This window comes from Anomaloglossus baeobatrachus, chromosome 3 (assembly GCF_048569485.1).
Source record: "Anomaloglossus baeobatrachus isolate aAnoBae1 chromosome 3, aAnoBae1.hap1, whole genome shotgun sequence".
Classification (NCBI taxonomy): Eukaryota; Metazoa; Chordata; class Amphibia; order Anura; family Aromobatidae; genus Anomaloglossus; species Anomaloglossus baeobatrachus.
This window is the reverse complement of record NC_134355.1, coordinates 21,569,332-21,593,008: the sequence shown is the minus strand read 5'-3', so window position 1 is coordinate 21,593,008 and position 23,677 is coordinate 21,569,332. Positions and strand designations below refer to the sequence as shown.

Here is a 23,677-nt window from a genome sequence, read left to right as displayed (position 1 = left end):
TAATTAAAATTTAAAGTGGCATGTGGTACACCGAGGATGCTGATGACACATGGCTGGAAATGAAGGGCACAAAAAGGAATAGAAATTCCCTCGGCTATAATACAGTATATTATTTAGTAATGTAAATATTCTCGCCAGAAGATTATACTGATATAATAATACCAGATTATTTGATGTGTAATGAATGTGTATACAGAATGTTACTACATATGCAAAAAATCCAACGAATAACATACCAGTGTAAACAGCGGATACACTTTATTCCCAGTGAAACAATGGATTGTCCACAAGGCGGCAGAAGAGCTGCAGCAAGAATCAAATGTCTAAATAAAGAAAGAAGTGCAAATGCTGATTAAATACTCGAAATTTTCAACAGCGGTCCTGAGGGATGAGTTCATTCTAATTTAAGTGCAATATAAGTCAGAGCAGCAATATAGGAAAAATATAAATAGAAATAATTTACAAAAATAATTTATCAATCCCAATCTTCCTTAGAGAAAAAGGATCCAAATACTGTACATAATGAATCTCAGTGAGCGCCCTTTACCAGACCACGTGGGTGCAGCACCCCCTGACGCACGTTTCGCAAAAGTGCTTCTTCACAAGGGGCCTGATATAGAGTGCAAAAAATGGAAGTATGTATGGCTAGCCATTAGTTGATAGATTACCTTACCATGACACAGGCACTCGGTAGGGCAGCTAAATATGGCGCTGGAGGCAATTTGCCTCATCCAGGCATTTCCTGTTCCCGGTGTCACATGTGGTGCGGAAGAACTCCCTTTGGACGTGACCACACCAGGCTAGGAAGGAGCCACGATTCAACAGGAGCACACACTGTCTGAGGAATAAGAAGAATCAAGACAGGGGAAGTGTGTTCAGCAAATACATCCAAACCATGTATACATAGGAGTTACAATCCAGTACATCACAAATATGGATCCTTAATATTTAAAACAACATGAATTGAATGCTGACAATTTATGGCGTATGTAAATAAAACTAAATGAAAACTAAACTTCTGGAACGCTTGGTCCACTCTCGTCTAATCCGCCATCTCTCAAATCTCGCCCTTCTTGACCCTTTACAATCCGGTTTCCGCTCCTTATTCTCTACAGAAACTGCTCTTACTAAAGTCTCTAATGATCTACTAACAGCTAAATCTAATGGTCCAGCTGCCGGTCCTCCTGGATCTCTGCAGCAGCTGATATGGTGGCTCACCAGCTGCTCCTCACTATGCTCTGCTTTATCGGGCTCAAGGACACCATTCTCTCTTGGTTCTCCTCTTATCTCTCTGACCACTCTTTCACTGTATCTTTTGCCAACTCTTAGGGGTACTTTGCCCGTTGCGACATCACTACTGCGATATCGTCGGGGTCAAATCGAAGGTGACGCACATCCGGCGCCAGTAACTACGTCACAACGTGCAAAGCCTAGATGCACCGATAAATGATCTCAAAAGTGTTGTAAATCGGCGATCTGTGTAGCGTCGGTCATTTCCATAATGTCGGTACGCTGTTGTTCCTCGTTCCTGCGGCAGCACAAATCGCTGTGTATGAAGCCGCAGGAGCGAGGAACATCTCCTTACCTGCCTCCAGCGGCAATGCGGAAGGAAGGAGGTGGGCGGGATGTTTACGTCCCGCTCATCTTCGCCCCTCCGCTTCTATTGGCCGCCTGCCGTGTGACGTCGCTATGATGCCGCATGACCCGCCCCCTTAGGAAGGAGGCGGGTCGCCGGCCAGAGTGACGTCGCAGGGCAGGTAAGTGCGTGTGAAGCTGCCGTAGCGATAATGTTCGCTACGGAAGCTATCACAAGATATCGCAACTGCGACGGGGTCGGGGACTATCGCGCTCGGCATCGCAGCATCGGCTAGCGATGTCGCAGTGTGTAAAGTACCCCTTACTCCTCTCCTCTTCCCTTACTGTCAGGGTTTAGTCCTCGGCCCCATCCTCTTACTGTAGGGGTGCCTCAGGGTTCAGTCCTAGGCCGCCTCCTCTTGCTGTTAGGGTTCCTCCACACTGTTCAGTCCTCGGCCCCATCCTCTTACTGCTAGGGTTCCTCAGGGTTCAGTCCTCGACCCCATCCTCTTACTGTTCGGGTTCCTCAGGGTTCAGTCCTCGACCCCATCCTCTTACTGTTGGGGTTCCTCAGGGTTCAGTTCTAGGCCCTCTCCTCTTACTGTCAGGGTTCCTCCTCAGGGTTCAGTCCTCAGCCTCATCCTGTTACTGTCGAGGTTCCTCAGGGTTCAGTCCTTGACCCCATCCTCTTACTGTCAGGGTTCCTCAGGGTTCAGTCCTCGACCCATCCCCTTACTGTCAGGGTCCTCAGGGTTCAGTCCTAGGCCCCTTCCTCTTACTGTCAGGATTCCTCCTCAGGGTTCAGTCTTCGGCCCCATCCTCTTGCTGTCAGGGTTTCTTAGGGTTCAGCCCAAGGCTCCCTCCTCTTACTGTCGGGGTTCCTCAGGGTTCAGTCCTAGGCCCTCTTCTTTTACTGTTGGGGTTCCTCAGGGTTCAGTCCTTGTCCCCCTCCTCTTTCCTTTACTGTCGGGGTTCCTCAAGGTTCAGCTGTGAGCCCCCTCCTCTTATTGTTGGGGTTCCTCAGGGTTCAGTCCTTGGCCACCTGCCTTTACTGTCGGGTTAAGTCATAGGCCCCTTCCTCTTCCCATTACTATTGGGGTTCCTCAGGGTTCAGTCATCGGCCCCCTTCTCTTCTTTCTATACATCGCCCCTATTGGACAAACCATCAGCAGATTTGGTTTCCAGCACCATCTCTATGCTGATAACACCCAATTATACACATCTTCTCCTGACATCCCCCTGCACTATTACATAATACTACCGATTGTCTGTCCGCTGTCTCCAACATCATGTCCTCCCTCTACCTGAATCTGAATCTATCAAAAACTGAACTTCTCCTGTTTCCTCCCTCTCCTAACCTTCCTAAATCCAATACTATCATTTCCGTGTGTGGCTCTACCATTACTGCCCAGCAGCACGCCCGCTGTCTTGGGGTTATATGTGACTCCGATCTTTCCTTCACTCCCCACATTCGTTCACTTGCTCGTTCATGTCACCTCCGCCTCAAAAACATCTCTAGAATTCAACCTTTTCTTACCATTGACTCTGCAAAAACTCCTACTGTCGCTCTTACTCATGCTCATCTGGATTATTGCAACTCTCTACTAATCGGTCTCCCTATTATTAAACTCTCCCCTCTCCAGTCCATGCAGAATGCAGCAGCTGGGATCATATTCCTCTCCAACTGCTACACTGATGCCTCCACCCTGTGCCAGTCATTGCACTGGTTGCCACCCCTATAGAAAACATTGATATCTCTGAGTACAGATAATGTAGTAGGTGTCACCTGCAGTCCTATGTAACACCACAGATAACACAGTGATACCTCTCTGAGTACAGGTAATGTAGTAGATGTCCCCTGCAGTCCTATGTAACACCACAGATAACACAGTGATAACTCTCTGAGTACAGATAATGTAGTAGATGTCACCCGCAGTCCTATGTAACACCACAGATAACACAGTGATATCTCTGAGTACAGATAATGTAGTAGATGTCACCTGCAGTCCTATGTAACACCACAGATAACACAGTGATATCTCTGAGTACAGATAATGTAGTAGATGTCACCTGCAGTCCTATGTAACACCACAGATAACACAGTGATACCTCTCTGAGTACAGATAATGTAGTAGATGTCACCTGCAGTCCTATGTAACACCACAGATAACACAGTGATAACTCTCTGAGTACAGATAATGTAGTAGATGTCACCCGCAGTCCTATGTAACACCACAGATAACACAGTGATATCTCTGAGTATAGATAATGTAGTAGATCTCACCTGCAGTCCTATGTAACACCACAGCTAACACAGTATCTCTCTGAGTACAGATAATGTAGTAGATGTCCCCTGCAGTCCTATGTAACACCACAAAAAACACAGTGATATCTCTCTGAGTACAGATAATGTAGTAAATGTCACCCGCAGTCCTATGTAACACCACAGCTAACACAGTGATACCTCTCTGAGTACAGGTAATGTAGTAGAAGTCCCCTGCAGTCCTATGTAACACCACAGATAACGGTGATATCTCTGAGTACAGATAATGTAGTAGATGTTACTTGCAGTCCTATGTAACACCACAGATAACACAGTGATACCTGAGTACAGATAATATAGTAGATGTCACTTGCAGTCCTATGTAACACCACAGATAACACAGTGATATGTCTGAGTACAGATAATATAGTAGATGTCACTTGCAGTCCTATGTAACACCACAGATAACACAGTGATATCTCTGAGTACAGATAATGTAGTAGATGTCACCTGCAGTCCTATGTAACACCACAGATAACACAGTGATATGTCTCTGAGTACAGATAATATAGTAGATGTCACTTGCAGTCCTATGTAACACCACAGATAACACAGTGATATCTCTGAGTACAGATAATATAGTAGATGTCACTTGCAGTCCTATGTAACACTACAGATAACACAGTGATATGTCTCTGAGTACAGATAATATAGTAGATGTCACTTGCAGTCCTATGTAACACCACAGATAACACAGTGATAACTCTGAGTACAGATAATGTAGTAGATGTCACCCGCAGTCCTATGTAACACCACAGATAACACAGTGATATCTCTGAGTATAGATAATGTAGTAGATGTCCCCTGCAGTCCTATGTAACACCACAGATAACACAGTGATAACTCTCTGAGTACAGATAATGTAGTAGATGTCACCTGCAGTCCTATGTAACACCACAGATAACACAGTGATATCTCTGAGCACAGATAATGTAGTAGATGTCACCCGCAGTCCTATGTAACACCACAGATAACACAGTTATATCTCTGAGTATAGATAATGTAGTAAATGTCACCGGCAGTCCTATGTAACACCACAGCTAACACAGTGATACCTCTCTGAGTACAGATAATGTAGTAGAAGTCCCCTGCAGTCCTATGTAACACCACAGATAACAGTGATATCTCTGAGCACAGATAATGTAGTAGATGTTACTTGCAGTCCTATGTAACACCACAGATAACACAGTGATACCTGAGTACAGATAATATAGTAGATGGCACTTGAAGTCCTATGTAACACCACAGATAACACAGTGATATGCCTCTGAGTACAGATAATATAGTAGATGTCACTTGCAGTCCTATGTAACACCACAGATAACACAGTGATACCTGAGTACAGATAATATAGTAGATGTCACTTGCAGTCCTATGTAACACCACAGATAACACAGTGATATGTCTCTGAGTACAGATAATATAGTAGATGTCACTTGCAGTCCTATGTAACACCACAGATAACACAGTGATATGTCTCTGAGTACAGATAATATAGTAGATGTCACTTGCAGTCCTATGTAACACCACAGATAACACAGTGATAACTCTCTGGGTACAGATAATGATTACGGGGTTGACAAATTGGAAAATTAGCCAAGGCCCAGTTTTCAAGGTCATGTTATTAAGAGAGCATTATTTGGATATTATGTTATTGGAGTCATATTTGGCAGTTTTATATCCATACAAAGCTTTATTTAAGAAAAAAATATTCTTAAATGGTAAAGTTTGCTTGATACACCCCAAATAGAGCTGTCCCTGGCTACATCCCTGCATAACACCCTTTCAAATACCTTATCCTATGTTAGTGTGTTTGTTTTATTAGAGCTACAAGGGGTGTGGTAGGACCCCATTACGGTACCTTTTTTTCAGACACTGAGATTTCCACCCATTGCTTTTTTAAACTTTTTTTTTAATATTTTAAGATGGATTAATTCTGTTACCAATAATGTAATTTTTGTTAAAAGAATAAGTTTGTTTTTCAAACTGATAATTTTAGCGAGTGTTGGAACAAGTCCATTTCCTCTGCGTGGTATAATCTCCTGACAGGGAATGAAGTTGATTTATCCTAAATTTACCTAAATCTCCTTTCTAATCCTCTGTTTGAGTTAGAATTTCAATTGTGGAACAGCATTTCTATAATTGCATTTGTGTGCAGGCTGGACGGGTCTAATCCTCAGGATGATGAACCTTTCAATTGCAATGTCTGTGTTATCCCGGAGCTTTTCATTGTTCCAGATCTCGGCCGGGTCACCGCTCTCCCCGGTGATTATTTTGTCTCTTCCTCTTGTTTGACTTTGATCTCCACATAATTAGAGATTGATGAATCTAGTCCGACCCTAATGCAGTTTATCAGGACAGAATGAGAATGTTCTGCATATTAATGACCATAATAACAATAATTATGGCGTCAATAATAACATATTATGAAGGATAGCCGCCTATTACCCAGATTATTATTAGACAATAATAGAATTATTATCAGGAGCAGAGAATTGAGCGATGGACACATTTCTCAGTCTCCAGAAGTAAATGAATCTGCATTAACAGAAAAGTAATTATAGATTAAGTTTGGATCCGGAATGAAGGATGCCAGATTATCGGACATTCTGGATAACTGGAGGTCATATGAGCGCTATAGACATCCTGGTTTTAGGCTGGAAACAGAGAAATGACCAGACATTTGGAAATAGATTATCAATTTATGGATTAACCCCTTGATTGCCAAGTTCATGTACACTATGGGACCGGTCCCCTTCTCGCATAAAGACACACAGTACTGACCAAAAGTTTGGACACACCTTCTCATCTCTAGAACAGCGGTTAAGAGGAGACTTTGTGCAGCAGGCCTTCATGGTAAAATAGCTGCTAGGAAACCACTGCTAAGGACAGGCAACAAGCAGAAGAGACTTGTTTGGGCTAAAGAACACAAGGAATGGACAATAGACCAGTGGAAATCTGTGCTTTGCTCTGATGAGTCCAAATTTGAGATCTTTGGCTCCAACCACCATGTCTTTGTAGAAAAGGCGAACGGATGGACTCTACAAGGCTGGTTCCCACCGTGAAGGATGGAGGAGGAGGTGTGATGGTGTGGGGGGACTTTGCTGGTGACACTGTTGGGGATTTATTCAAAATTGAAGGCATACTGAACCAGCATGGCTACCACAGCATCTTGCAGCGGCGTGCTATTCCATCCGGTTTGCGTTTAGTTGGACCATCATTTATTTTTCAACAGGACATTGACCCCAAACACCTCCAGGCTGTGAAAGGGCTGTTTCACTAAGAAGGAGAGTGATGGGGGCTACGCCAGATGACCTGGCCTCCACAGTCACCAGACCTGAACCCGATCGAGATGGTTTGGGGTGAACTGGACCGCAGAGTGAAGGCAAAAGGGCCAACAAGTGCTAAGCATCTCTGGGAACTCCTTCAAGACTGTTGGAAAACCATTTCCGGTGACTACCTCTTGAAGCTCATCAAGAGAATGCCAAGAATGTGCAAAGCAGTAATCAAAGCAAAAGGTGGCTACTTTTAAGAACCTAGAAAATAAGACATATTTTCAATTGTTTCACACTTTTTTGTTAAGTATTTCATTCCACATGTGATAATTCATAGTTTTGATGCCTTCAATGTGAATCTACAATTTTCAGAGTCTTGAAAATAAAGAAAACTCTTTGAAAGAGAAGGTGTGTCCAAACTTTTGGTCTGTACTGTACATGTCTACCCAATCACCCGCTGGAGAACCATCAACCAGGCCTGGGGAAAAGTCTGATCCCGATGTAAAAGAAACTACAGTAGAAAAAAAAAATCACTTAAAAAACACGCAAATAATGAATCTGCCCATAGTGTTCTGCTATCTTCATCAGTCCCATCAACAGCGGCATAACTAGAGTCTGATGAGCCCCGATGCAAGGTTTGCTCCTGCCCCCCCCCCCCTCCATGTTGTTGAGCTGTATGGGCAATTTTAGCTTTCTAAATCTTATAAAGACATATGACTTTCCCCCCTTCCCCTTCATTGTGTAGTAATGTCCCTATTCTTGTACTAATATCCCCATCCTGGGCCACTTCCTGGTAAATATGTCCCCCATCCTGTTATATGTCCCCATCCTGGTATATGTCCCCATTATGGCCCCATCCTGGTATATGGCCTTATCCTGCGTATCCTTATCGTGTATATTCCCATCATGGCTAGATCCTTGTATATACGGCCCAATCCTGGTGTATATGTCCCTGTCATGGTCCCATCCTAGTATATGTGTCCTTATCATGGTTCCATCCTGGTATATATCTTCCCCGATCATGGCCCAAACTGGTATTTATGTCCCCATAATAGCCCCATCCTGATACGAATCTCTGTCCTGGCATATGTCCCCATCATGGACCCATCCTGGTATATATGTCCCCGTCAAAGCCCCATTCTGGTATTTATGTCCCCATCATAGCTAGATCCTGGTATATGTCTCCATCCTGGTATATGTCCCCATTCTGGTCACATCCTAGTACATAAGATCATCCATCACGCCACACACAGGGAAAAAAATGATTATATACACCTTCCCTCCGCTCCCATAGGTCCTCCTACAATGCTGTCATGCTGGCAACTGACTTCAGCGTGTAAGCAACAATTGCACCGCCATCAGCTGCCGGCATATTCACTGCTACACACACACAGGATTATGGCATTGGAGAGCAGTGAATATTTTCTATAATAGCTGCACACGTGACCGCCCAGCTGCTGCACGAAGCTGACTGCTGGGTGGTCACGTGTGCTGCTCTTAAAGAACATGAACATTCACTGTTCTCAGCACCTATAATCCCACCCACCTCTCAGCATCAGCTTCAGTGGGCGGGATTATTGGCATGGCGAGCAGTGAATATTCATACCCTTAATCTGCGGCCACCACATTGCAGTGCAGGGACCTGACGGGTCTCTATCCTGCAATGCATTTCAGCTTGATGCACACGTTCAGACTCACATACAGCTGGGGTCGGCGTGCCCTCTGTACCCCAGGGCCCGGTCACAATCATTACCCCCCTGCCCATCAACCTTAAATAGAGCAGTAGTCACGGACACAATCACAATTGTTTCTGATACAATGTCTCAAGCACAGACAGAGACATTAAAAAAATGTATCTGCCTGCAGTTACCCGTAGACAAGGATCAAGGGTTAGCTGCAAACTAATGCACTGAACTCAATAAGAAATCTGTATACCTGGAGCTCCATCTAGTGGAAGCTGCAGGTAACACAATTTTATCATATACCTTTCTATGCAGGGAATTTGGAACTTTGTATCAGAAAAAAATGTGTAAAGCTATATTATGAGATGAAGTCAATCAGTGCAAAATATTCTCAAACCAACATAGTTTTCAGCAATGCAGACATGATGCATAAAGCAGTGTTGGAAGGTGGCTGCACATTGTCTGTACCTGTGGAGGTCTTCCTTTATCCTAATTTCGATCAATGTCCACTGGAAACATCTATAATACATGAGTGTCGTGAAGCCTCACACAAGATTCTCCTTTATATCCCAGAATGTATAATTTATCCTACGGCATCCATATTACCGGAGTCATTCTATGTCCGAGGACGGGGGAGGGGCACAGCGAAGAGGGAGTCTGCTGGGCATTAATATTTTATACATCACATAGCCCAGGGGGCGACGAAAAGATCATCGTCCCTGTAGGGGAGAGTTGTGCTGAAAAGCCCGAGGAAGGACGGCGAAGGATCTGCACGACACCCCTGGGCTCTGACATTTCTAATATTTATAGTCGCAACCTTTGATAAGGTCATCATGCGGGATCATGGAGCTCGCTGCACTGTAAGAAATGCCTATATCAGGATTTACAGCGAATATTAAAGCTCCGGGGCTCCTAAGATGCCCCGATACTGAGGATAAAGGAGCATATACAGGAATATTCATAACTTCTTCTTTTAATAAAAAACTTAAAATAATTCATCATACAGCAGTCATGTGGCATCAATTAAATAAGAAGGTCTAATAGAAAATTGGCTTGAAAACTAAACTGATGATCTCTCTCTTGTATCTAAGTATACAGGGAGCTCCCCCTAGTGGTGGCTGCAGACAGGATCTTATCATGTATCTCTGTATACAGGGAGCTCCCCCTAGTGGTGGCTGCAGACAGGATCTTATCATGTATCTCTGTATACAGGGAGCTCCCCCTAGTGGTGGCTGCAGACAGGATCTTATCATGTCTCTCTGTATACAGGGAGCTCCTCCTAGTGGTGGCTGCAGACAGGATCTTATCATGTATCTCTGTATACAGGGAGCTCCCCCTAGTGGTGGCTGCAGACAGGATCTTATCATGTATCTCTGTATACAGGGAGCTCCCCCTAGTGGTGGCTGCAGACAGGATCTTATCATGTATCTCTGTATACAGGGAGCTCCCCCTAGTGGTGACTGCAGACAGGATCTTATCATGCATCTCTGTATACAGGGAGCTCCCCCTAGTGGTGGCTGCAGACAGGATCTTATCATGTATCTCTGTATACAGGGAGCTCTCCCTAGTGGTGGCTGCAGACAGGATCTTATCATGTATCTCTGTATACAGGGAGCTCCCCCTAGTGGTGGCTGCAGACAGAGTCTTATCATGTATCTCTGTATACAGTGAGCTCCCCCTAGTGGTGGCTGCAGACAGGATCTTATCATGTATCTCTGTATACAGGGAGCTCCCCCTAGTGGTGGCTGCAGACAGGATCTTATCATGTATCTCTGTATACAGTGAGCTCCCCCTAGTGGTGGCTGCAGACAGGATCTTATCATGTATCTCTGTATACAGGGAGCTCCCCCTAGTGGTGGCTGCAGACAGAATGTTATCATGTCTTTCTGTATACAGGGAGCTCCCCCTAGTGGTGACTGCAGACAGAATCATATCATGTCTCTCTGTATACAGGGAGCTCCCTCTAGTGGTGGCTGCAGACAGGATCTTATCATGTATCTCTGTATACAGGGAGCTCCCCCTAGTGGTGGCTGCAGACAGGATCTTATCATGTATCTCTGTATACAGGGAGCTCCCCCTAGTGGTGGCTGCAGACAGAATGTTATCATGTCTTTCTGTATACAGGGAGCTCCCCCTAGTGGTGACTGCAGACAGAATCATATCATGTCTCTCTGTATACAGGGAGCTCCCTCTAGTGGTGGCTGCAGACGGGATCTTATCATGTATCTCTGTATACAGGGAGCTCCCCCTAGTGGTGGCTGCAGACAGGATCTTATCATGTATCTCTGTATACAGGGAGCTCCCCCTAGTGGTGGCAGCAGACAGAATCTTATCATGTATCTCTGTATATAGGGAGCTCCCCCTAGTGGTGGCTGTAGACAGGATCCTATCATGTATCTCTGTATACAGGGAGCTCCCCCTAGTGGTGACTGCAGACAGGATCTTATCATGTATCTGTGTATACAGGGAGCTCCCCCTAGTGGTGACTGCAGACAGGATCTTATCATGTATCTCTGTATACAGGGAGCTCCCTCTAGTGGTGGCTGCAGATAGGATCTTATCATGTATCTCTGTATACAGGGAGCTCCCTCTAGTGGTGACTGCAGACAGAATCTTATCATGTATCTCTGTATACAGGGAGCTCCCCCTAGTGGTGACTGCAGACAGAATCTTATCATGTATCTCTGTATACAGGGAGCTCCCCGTAGTGGTGGCTGCAGACAGGATCTTGTCATGTATCTCTGTATACAGGGAGCTCCCCCTAGTGGTGGCTGCAGACAGGATCTTATCATGTATCTCTGTATACAGGGAGCTCCCCCTAGTGGTGGCTGCAGACAGAATCTTATCATGTATCTCTGTATACAGGGAGCTCCCCCTAGTGGTGACTGCAGACAGGATCTTATCATGTATCTCTGTATACAGGGAGCTCCCCCTAGTGGTGGCTGCAGACAGGATCTTATGTATATGGATACAGGGAGCTTCCCCTAGTGGTGACTGCAGACAGGATCTTATCATGTATCTCTGTATACAGGGAGCTACCCCTAGTGGTGGCTGCAGACAGGATCTTATCATGTATCTCTGTATACAGGGAGCTCCCCCTAGTGGTGGCTGCAGACAGGATCTTATCATGTATCTCTGTATACAGGGAGCTCTCCCTAGTGGTGGCTGCAGACAGGATCTTATCATGTATCTCTGTGTACAGGGAGCTTCCCCGAGTGGTGGCTACAGACAGGATCTTATCATGTATCTCTGTAAACAGGGAGCTCCCCCTAGTGGTGGCTGCAGACAGGATCTTATCATGTATCTCTGTATACAGGGAGCTCCCCCTAGTGGTGGCTGCAGACAGGATCTTATCATGTATCTCTGTATACAGGGAGCTCCCCCTAGTGGTGACTGCAGACAGGATCTTATTATGTATCTCTGTATACAGGGAGCTCCCCCTAGTGGTGGCTGCAGACAGGATCTTATCATGTATCTGTGTATACAGGGAGCTCCCCCTAGTGGTGGCTGCAGACAGGATCTTATCATGGATCTCTGTATACAGGGAGCTCCCCCTAGTGGTGGCTGCAGACAGGATCTTATCATGTATCTCTGTATACAGGGAGCTCCCCCTAGTGGTGGCTGCAGACAGTATCTTATGTATCTCTGTATACAGGGAGCTCCCCCTAGTGGTGGCTGCAGACAGGATCTTATCATGTATCTCTGTATACAGGGAGCTCCCCCTAGTGGTGGCTGCAGACAGCATCTTATCATGCATCTCTGTATACAGGGAGCTCCCCCTAGTGGTGGCTGCAGACAGGATCTTATCATGTATCTCTGTATACAGGGAGCTCCCCCTAGTGGTGGCTGCAGACAGCATCTTATCATGCATCTCTGTATACAGGGAGCTCCCCCTAGTGGTGGCTGCAGACAGGATCTTATCATGTATCTCTGTATACAGGGAGCTCCCCCTAGTGGTGGCTGCAGACAGGATCTTATCATGTATCTCTGTATACAGGGAGCTCCTCCTAGTGGTGGCTGCAGACAGGATCTTATCATGTATCTCTGTATACAGGGAGCTCCCTCTAGTGGTGACTGCAGACAGGATCTTATCATGTATCTCTGTATACAGGGAGCTCCCCCTAGTGGTGACTGCAGACAGGATCTTATCATGTATCTCTGTATACAGGGAGCTCCCCCTAGTGGTGGCTGCAGACAGGATCTTATCATGTATCTCTGTTTACAGGGAGCTCCCCCTAGTGGTGGCTGCAGACAGGATCTTATCATGTATCTATGTATACAGGGAGCTCCCCCTAGTGGTGGCTGCAGATACATTGTTTTGCCTCGTTCTCCTCCCTGCTCACAGCTTGTACCTCTTCTACTGACTGATCTTGACTTTGCTTCTTGTGTTATATTTGAATCCTAGGATGAAGTCTTATAAGATTATATTGAAGTGTAGTGAGAAATGAATGTAGATGATAAGGAGAATAGATAATTTCTTATAAATGGGGTTGTCCTATTTATTCCTAGGATGAGATAAGATCCCATATAAGAGATTACGGCGCTTTCTACCTGCGCAGGAATAAATGGATGATGGCACACACAATCCGCACAAGACATTCATTTTCTGGCTGTCTCTCCGGGCTCTGATTATCAGTTGATGGCGGGTTTATGTTGATAAATGGGGCTTAATAGATTAACCGTCTCCTGACAGTAATCCCATTATACGCGGAGGCCGTGGACGGATTGTGTGATATCATCCTATCCATAAATAAAATAACACGCCGCGGTCACCGATCGGGAGAAGAAAGGGCGATAATCAGAAGTATCACCGCGCAATTTCTTCTGTACTTGTAAAAGGGAAAAATATTTCACAAAAAACAAAGTTAATTGTTTATTTCAGCAGCATATGGATTGGATGTAGGGGTTTTTCCAAAACCGTAAGTGATCTATGCATGGAATAAGGGATAATTTGCTGATCAATGACGTCCAACTCTAAATCCGAGACTTGGGCTTTGGAACCACATCATGGACGAAGCACAGACTCACAGGTTCAACCTCCGGTCTGTTCACTGACTACGGGACTGTCTGCGACAGTCCTATAGTCAATGAATGGAGCAGAGGCTGAGTCCGTGCACCTCTCGGTTCTCACTCGGGCTGTCACTAATCAATGAGATTTGGAAAACTCCTTTAAGAACATAAAAGGACAACTAGACGTCTCTTGTCTACATAACCTGCTGTTCACTGCCTGTTGTCAAGTGTAATCAGTCTTTAGCAGCAGAGAGGTTGAGACGGATTACGAGAATTAAGGCTGGGTGTCGCTCTAATTAGACTACATACAAGCATAACACAGGCAGTGTCCATCTGAGGCAGGCAAGTTTATGGAGAATAGCAAGAGCAATGAATAGTGAAAAATTTGGGTAAAGGTCGCTCCAGCTCTTATAGTGCTGGTAGAATGCCGATGAAGTGGAATGCCTCAATGAAAAAAAATAGATGTAAAATTGAGAATGAGAGCATGAGAATCAGAACCTGACGATATTATCAGGTTTACCTTGTAGTGGGAAATTAAGGATACTAATTGATATGTATTAATCAATTAATATGTTTCCTCACCCAAAATAGTTTTGCACAGCAGCTGTGGAGCCATCGTCTGATCACAAGTCCTCCATAATTCATTGTAATACTTTGCCCCGCATTCTCCAGGCAGCTGGGGAGCAAATATCAAGGATTTGGTAATACATTTGTTTTTGACATCTCTACATTGCTCTTTTAGCTTTTAGGGTATTTTTTTTGCTATAAAAGAAAAAATATTCATGTAAAAAATTATTTAAAGTAAAAGTTTTTGGTGTTTTTTGCATATGGAGTTTTTCTGTTGCAGTTGATTCAGAAAATAAGTATTGAGATTTCTCCAGCAGAAACTCCTTTAGATTTCAGGTTTCTTCTTACAGGTACTATATGGAGGACTATGGAGGGCAAGGAACCTCGGGGATCTTCTCGTTAATAGTCATTACATCCCCCCTCGCCTCAACCTATTTGGTTCTGGTGGCCCGATCCGTGGCTGCTCTTCTTTTGTTTGTTCCAAGGGGAAGAGGACCTACTCCATTGACGCACGTATCACGTGTGCTTCCACGCACGTGGTATATTATGCGACCTGCCCGTGCTCCCTAATTTACATCGGTCTCACTTCACGCGAGTTGCGCGTACGAGTTAGGGAGCACGTCAGGGATATAACTGCCGCTGCTTCTGTGGAGGATGTTTCTCTTCTCAAAACCCTTCCCCGCCACTTCCGTAAATTCCACGGTTGTGATGCGAGATTCTTGAGTGTGCGTGGCATAGACATTATCCACGCGGGTATCCGGGGAGGCAATCTGCGCAAGACTCTCGCTCAGCGGGAGTCGAAGTGGATTGTCTCCCTCGATACTTTGGTTCCCAACGGTCTCAACGAGACAGTTAGCTATTCCCCATTTTTATAGAGACCATGCCAATCTCACCTTCACAATTCTGTGTGGTGCTTTTGGACCTCCTCTGTACGGTCCCCTTATCCTTCCATTGGTACATGTCGCCACATGGACCACTTTTTTGTGCATCGGTCCACGTCGTTGGACCTTTAGGGGGTACAATCCTATAAGAACACAAATTGTTTTTATATTGTTTTTAATCTCTTGTTTTGTATTTTTATTCATTTTTTCTCTTTATTATTTTTGTGTTTGGGTTTTTCCATACAGGTTTTAGGTCTGTTTGGATTTATATTCTCTTCATTTCTTCCTCACTTTCCCTCCATTGGTGGACAACTAGGACGGCGCAGTTTGCCCGGATTGAAACATGCTGGAAACTTATATCCATTATTTTGCATATTCTGTGTGTGTCCCGTGTCCTGATGTGCCTGTGCTGTCCAGTCGCTATGCTGTTTATTCCCCTTTGTGCTTTATTGTCTTATGTATTTCAAACGTTATTATTATTGTCACCTTCCTATTGTCCCATTCACACCTGGTGTCCTTGCGCATCTGCCGACTTGCCGACTGCTGGCGTGGCGCTGTCCGGCCGTGGCCGCCTTGTGCGCATGCGTTGGAGTCATGGAGACGTCCGTTCTCCCGCGCATGCGCACTACCTCCGGCGGTCTCGGCTCGCTCCGCCCGCTGGCCTCGACTTCCGGCGCATGCGCATCTCTGGACACCGCCCTCACCTGATTGAAAACAATTGCGCTGTCCCTGTATATAGCGGTCAGCTTCACTCCGTTCCCCACTTCCCTTGTAAAAGCGTTCAGGCGAAACAGCTGTTGGGATCGTCCTCCTGCCGCCACCTTCCTCCACTCCTCAGGTAGTTATTGGTCTCTTACTCTTTCACTGCTTATACCTCTCTCAAGCTCACACGACTAGACTGGGCATTGAGATCTGACTCTTTTCTCCCTCCCCCCCCCTCTTCCCTGATACTGGCCTTTTGTGCTCATTGGCACTTCTCGGCTTTATGACTACTTCATACTCTCCATTCAGTCCCCTTCCTCTGCCCCACGACTAGTTCTTTCTACTTTAGAGATTACTTTGTTTACTCGCTTTCTTCTTCCCTTCTGCCTGGTTGTACCTCCTCCCACTGGAGCCGGGCTGTACACCATCTCTATTCAACTGTTCATACCTGTCTTCCCACATCTTTCCTCAATAAATTACCCTACTATTCCTGCCTTTCTCTTTAGCTCCACGACTAGTCTGGGCACAAGGACCTGATTGTATTTTAATTAGCCGTTAATGTGCTAATTGGCACCTCTCGGCTTCACGACTATAATTGCCCATTACATCCATTACCTTTGCCTTCTCTCTATTGCCCTATGACTACTTTGGGTGACACTATCTCCCCACACTCCCTTTAACGCCTTTTGCTTATCTGTTTACTGGTTATTGCCCACTAATTCCTGAGTATATTTATTTGTTGAGGGTAACCCTGACCATTCATCCACTTGATGCCCAGGGGCCCATCCCTGGATCTACACATCTCAGGGATATACTATTTTTCAAACATCTTTTTTATACATTCCCTTTGGGCCCCCCCTCCCCTCAGGGTTCCTTTACGGCGGCGGGCTGGACCTTATATTCTCCCCCCTTTTTGTGTTCTACATATACTCACATCCTTCATCCCCAGGTGACTTCATTCTTTTCCCTAAATAATTTTTCAATTTTCTTGTCTTATTTTGACATTGTACTATTTATTCTCATAACCACTTGATATTTTATATCGTTGCTACTTTATGTGAATAAAATTTAATACTTTTTTGCATTACGTTTTGGTGCCATTTTTCTTCCTTTCTCCTTGTTCATAATATGGAGTTTTTCTGTTGCAGTTGATTCAGAAAATAAGTATTGAGATTTCTCCAGCAGAAACTCCTTTAGATTTCAGGTTTCTTCTTACAGGTACTATATGGAGGACTATGGGGGGTGCATTATACTATATGGAGGAGTATGGGGAGTGCATTATACTATATGGAGGACTATGGGGGGTGCATTATACTATATGGAGGAGTATGGGGGTGCATTATACCATATGGAGGACTATGGGAGTGCATTATACTATATGGAGGACTATGGGGGTGCATTATACTATATGGAGGACTATGGGGGTGCATTATACTATATGGAGAACTATGGGGGTGCATTATACTATATGGAGGACTATGGGGGTGCATTAATCTATATGGAGGACTATGGAGGTGCATTATACTATATGGAGGACTATGGGGGTGCATTATACTATATGGAGGACTATGGGGGTGCATTATACTATATGGAGGACTATGGGGGTGCATTATACTATATGGAGGACTATGGGGGTGCATTATACTATATGGAGGACTATGGGGGTGCATTAATCTATATGGAGGACTATGGGAGTGCATTATACTATATAGAGGACTGTGGAGGTGCATTATAATATTTGAAGGGCAATGTGGGGGGCATTATACTATTTGCAGGTTAATGTGGGGGCATTATACTATATGAAGGGCAATGTGGGGTATAGTAATATAGTATAGTATGTGTCAGACCCCTGGGCTGGAGATGAGGCAAGATTATCATGGGATGGACTAAGGACTGAACTCTGGTATGAGGAGATAACAGTTTAGTGGGTCAACATTTCACATCAAAAGACTGAAAGTGCCAAAAATGATGTAACTAAATTATTGAAGGCTCCAAAAGATGTCCATCAGCAACTTTTTGGCAATCCTTTGTCATGGGGTTAGAGGGGATAACAGGGGACCAAGGCTCCTAGACTGACCCTCAGGCTAGTGGGGCCCTAGCTGTCCCTAATCCCAGAGATACTTCTAATGGTGAGAATGACTCGGCCACCTTCTTTGCCCTGCTCCTGTACAGCACTGATCTAATGCCCTATCTTCCCAACCCCATGGGAGGATCTGGAAAGGAGTGGTTGAACCCACAGATTTGGACAAACAGAAGAAACCAAAACTCTGTCAAACAGCTAGTACACAAGAAGAAATAAGACAATATGTGATAAGGAGGAAACAAAGAGCAAGGAGGAAATAACCAAACGACAAGAGGATTTCCACAGCACACCAAGCAGCACACAATAAATCACCAGCAATTGAAACACAACAGCACACAAACTAGTTTAGCAGTACCTATAGTCAGCATGGGAAGACAGGCTCCACCATCTTAAAAAGGCAGGGAGTGACTGAGAGAGGTCTCCCACAACATGTCATCCAAGAGATAACCAGCAGGCTGGCAGAAATTATTGGAAATTATTATCATTGGTGCGACCTACGTGACAGCACAGGGGCCCAAGAATCGCCAAGGTCCCCAAGGTCGGGGGGCCATTTCTATCTCCAAAGCAGGAGAAATTGAGCATTTTGATGAGTTATTGGACTGCAAAGGGCACATGTATTGTTTTTGCACAGGGGCCGCTTCTGTCTGTGTCCACCAGTGGTCATTCTGGCCCCCTCCTCCCTCCTTAGAAACTGTAATTTTGGGGAAGGGGTCTTTTGTGGCCGCCCTCCCTTCAGTCACCGAGCCCCAGAGCTCTGTTTTGGGGGCTTCTAAGCTCCGATTTTGGGAATGTTAGGGGTCTCAGCGGTCGGACCCCCCGCATTTAGCAAATTATCACATGATTAATTTTAAATATCAAGAAAAGTTATCATTAACGCTACAAAGTCTCCGCCACCTGAATGCAACATTTACTATATTCCTGTAACACGCGAGCCGCGGATACACGCATCCTGCCCTAAACCCCACACGCCGGCCCTAAACCCCACACGCCGGCCCTAAACTCCACACCCCGGCCCTAAACTCCACACGCCGGCCCTAAACCCCACACGCCGGCCCTAAACTCCACACGCCGGCCCTAAACTCCACACGCCGGCCCTAAACTTCACACGCCGGCCCTGAACCCCACACGCCGGCCCTGAACCCCACACACAGGCCCTGAACCCCACACGCCGGCCCTAAACTCCACACACCGGCCCTAAACCCCACACGCCGGCCCTAAACCCCACACGCCGGCCCTAAACCCCACACGCCGGCCCTAAACCCCACACGCCGGCCCTAAACCCCACACACCCCGGCTCTAAATCCCACACGCCGGCCCTAAACCCCACACACCCCGGCTCTAAACCCCACACACCCCGGCCCTAAACCCCACACACCCCGGCCCTAAACCCCACACACAGGCCCTGAACCCCACACACAGGCCCTGATCCCCACACACAGGCCCTGAACCCCACACACAGGCCCTGATCCCCACACACAGGCCCTGATCCCCACACACCGGCCCTGAACCCCACACACCGGCCCTGAACCCCACACACAGGCCCTGAACTCCACACACAGGCCCTGAACCCCACACACAGGCCCTGAACCCCACACACAGGCCCTGATCCCCACACACAGGCCCTGATCCCCACACACAGGCCCTGATCCCCACACACAGGCCCTGATCCCCACACACAGGCCCTGATCCCCACACACAGGCCCTGATCCCCACACACAGGCCCTGATCCCCACACACAGGCCCTGATCCCCACACACCGGCCCTGAACCCCACACACCGGCCCTACACCCCACACACCGGCCCTACACCCCACACACCGGCCCTACACCCCACACACAGGCCCCAAACCCCACACGCCGGCCCCGAACCCCACACGCCAGCCCCGAACCCCACACGCCAGCCCTGAACCCCACACGCCGGCCCTAAACCCCACACACCCTGGCTCTAAACCCCACACACCCCGGCTCTAAACCCCACACGCCGGCCCTAAACCCCACACACCCCGGCTCTAAACCCCACACACCGGCCCTAAACCCCACACACCGGCCCTAAACCCCACACACCGGCCCTAAACCCCACACACCGGCCCTAAACCCCACACACCGGCCCTAAACCCCACACACAGGCCCCAAACCCCACACACAGGCCCCAAACCCCACACACAGGCCCCAAACCCCACACACAGGCCCCAAACCCCACACACAGGCCCCAAACCCCACACACAGGCCCTAAACCCCACACGCCGGCCCCGAACCCCACACGCCAGCCCTGAACCCCACACGCCGGCCCTAAACCCCACACGCCGGCCCTAAACCCCACACGCCGGCCCTAAACCCCACACGCCGGCCCTAAACCCCACACACCCTGGCTCTAAACCCCACACACCCCGGCTCTAAACCCCACACGCCGGCCCTAAACCCCACACACCCCGGCTCTAAACCCCACACACCGGCCCTAAACCCCACACACCGGCCCTAAACCCCACACACCGGCCCTAAACCCCACACACCGGCCCTAAACCCCACACACCGGCCCTAAACCCCACACACAGGCCCCAAACCCCACACACAGGCCCCAAACCCCACACACAGGCCCCAAACCCCACACACAGGCCCCAAACCCCACACACAGGCCCCAAACCCCACACACAGGCCCTAAACCCCACACACCGGCCCTAAACCCCACACACCGGCCCTAAACCCCACACACAGGCCCTAAACCCCACACACAGGCCCTAAACCCCACACACAGGCCCTAAACCCCACACACCGGCCCTAAACCCCACACACCGGCTCTAAACCCCACACAGGCCCTAAACCCCACACACCGGCTCTAAACCCCACACACAGGCCCTAAACCCCACACACAGGCCCTAAACCCCACACACAGGCCCCAAACCCCACACACAGGCCCCAAACCCCACACACCGGCTCTAAACCCCACACACCGGCTCTAAACCCCACACACCGGCCCTGAACCCCACACACCGGCCCCAAACCCCACACACCGGCTCTAAACCCCACACACCGGCCCTAAACCCCACACACCGGCCCTGAACCCCACACAGGCCCCAAACCCCACACACCGGCCCTGAACCCCACACACAGGCTCTACACCCCACACACAGGCCCTAAACCCCACACACCGGCCCTAAACCCCACACACCGGCTCTAAAACCCACACAGGCCCTAAACCCCACACACCGGCTCTAAACCCCACACACCGGCCCTACACCACACACCGGCCCTGAACCCCACACACCGGCCCTACACCCCACACACCGGCCCTAAACCCCACACACAGGCCCCAAACCCCACACACAGGCCCCAAACCCCACACACCGGCTCTAAACCCCACACACAGGCCCTGATCCCCACACACCGGCCCTGAACCCCACACACCGGCCCTACACCCCACACACCGGCCCTGCTCATACATATTCATGCTCCTTCATCTTCTGCATCCGCGTCATCATTCAGGCCTGGGTTTGATGTGTCCTCGCTTCTGTTCGGAGGCAGCAGGACGTCACCGAGAGCCTCCTCCGTCATTCCGGAATCTTCTGCGGCTTCTTCCAGATTCCCGCACTCTTCCAGAATACAGATTGTGCCCGGCAGCCGGTAACGTGAGCGCGGCGCTGCAGCTTCTGCACAAGTAACGGACAGAAATTCTGACACGGTTACATCTATTGTTAACCCCTTCCTGACTGGACAATCATTTATCTTGCCATTTGCGCTTTGGTTTCTTATCACAGACATACCGTAACTCTTTTATTTTTCCATCTTTATCGAGGACTTGATTTTTGCGCAGTGACATGTCGCTTTCATTGATACAATTTTTGGGACAACATTTTAGTTGCTTTGAATTACTTTTTAATGGGAGGTGTGGACACCAGAAAAAAACCGCAATATTAACATTTTGGGTTTTTTACTTTTATAATGTTTACCAAACAAGTTAATTTTTTATTTTCTTTTAATTTTTTATTTTTACTTTATTTTTTTAGTCTCTTTAGGGAACTTGAAACTGTACTTGCTTAACACTAGAAGTCCCAGAGAGGGGTCAATTAACATTTCTACCATAGAAACCCTATGGAGCTCAAAATTCCTGGGACTTCTAGTGTTAATCACTCATTCTCTATTATTAGTAACTAGTGATGAGCAGGCACTACCATGCTCGGGTGCTCAGTACTGGTAACTAGTGATGAATGGGCACTACCATGCTCGGGTGCTCAGTACTGGTAACTAGTGATGAGCGGGCACTACCATGCTCAGGTGCTCAGTACTGGTAACTAGTGATGAGCGAGCACTACCATGCTCAGGTGCTCAGTACTGATAACTAGTGATGAGCGGGCACTACCATGCTCGGGTACTCAGTACTGATAACTAGTGATGAGCGGGCACTACCATGCTCGGGTGCTCAGTACTGGTAACTAGTGATGAGCGGGCACTACCATGCTCGGGTGCTCAGTACTGATAACTAGTGATGAGCGGGCACTACCATGCTCGGGTGCTCAGTACTGATAACTAGTGATGAGCGGGCACTACCATGCTCAGGTGCTCAGTACTGGTAACTAGTGATGAGCGGGCACTACCATGCTCGGGTGCTCTGTACTCGTAACTAGTGATGAGCGGGCACTACCATGCTCGGGTGCTCAGTACTCGTAACTAGTGATGAGTGGGCACTACCATGCTCGGGTGCTCTGTACTGGTAACTAGTGATGAGCGGGCACTACCATGCTCGGGTAGTCAGTACTGGTAACTAGTGATGAGCGGGCACTACCATGCTCAGGTGCTCAGTACTGGTAACTAGTGATGAGCGGGCACTACCATGCTCAGGTGCTCAGTACTGGTAACTACTGATGAGTGGGCACTACCATGCTCAGGTGCTCAGTACTGGTAACTAGTGATGAGTGGGCACTACCATGCTCAGGTGCTCAGTACTGGTAACTAGTGATGAGCGGGCACTACCATGCTCGGGTGCTCAGTACTGGTAACTAGTGATGAGTGGGCACTACCATGCTCAGGTGCTCAGTACTGGTAACTAGTGATGAGTGGGCACTACCATGCTCAGGTGCTCAGTACTGGTAACTAGTGATGAGTGGGCACTACCATGCTCGGGTGCTCAGTACTGGTAACTAGTGATGAGTGGGCACTACCATACTCAGGTGCTCTGTACTCGTAACTAGTGATGAGCGGGCACTACCATGCTCGGGTGCTTAGTACTGATAACTAGTGATGAGCGGGCACTACCATGCTCGGGTGCTCTGTACTGGTAACTAGTGATGAGCGGGCACTACCATGCTCGGGTGCTCTGTACTGGTAACTAGTGATGAGCGGGCACTACCATGCTCGGGTGCTCTGTACTGGTAACTAGTAATGAGCGGGCACAACCATGCTCAGGTGCTCTGTACTGGTAACTAGTGATGAGCGGGCACTACCATGCTCGGGTGCTTAGTACTGGTAACTAGTGATGAGCGGGCACTACCATGCTCGGGTGCTTAGTACTGGTAACTAGTGATTAGCGGGCACTACCATGCTCGGGTGCTTAGTACTGGTAACTAGTGATGAGCGGCACTACCATGC

At 47.5% G+C, this 23,677-nt stretch overlaps 1 long non-coding RNA gene across 1 annotated transcript in view; it reads right to left on the bottom strand.

The window, feature by feature from the left end:
- Nucleotides 1–244: 244 nt before the first annotated feature.
- The window catches only part of LOC142294878 (uncharacterized), a 36,857-nt gene continuing 13,424 nt past the window's right edge, over nucleotides 245–23,677 (bottom strand). Inside the window, exons 2-3 of the long non-coding RNA XR_012751314.1 lie at nucleotides 674–834; nucleotides 245–323 (exon numbers count right to left, since the gene is read on the bottom strand). This is a non-coding gene — a long non-coding RNA (uncharacterized LOC142294878). The remainder of the gene's footprint in view (nucleotides 324–673; nucleotides 835–23,677) is intronic.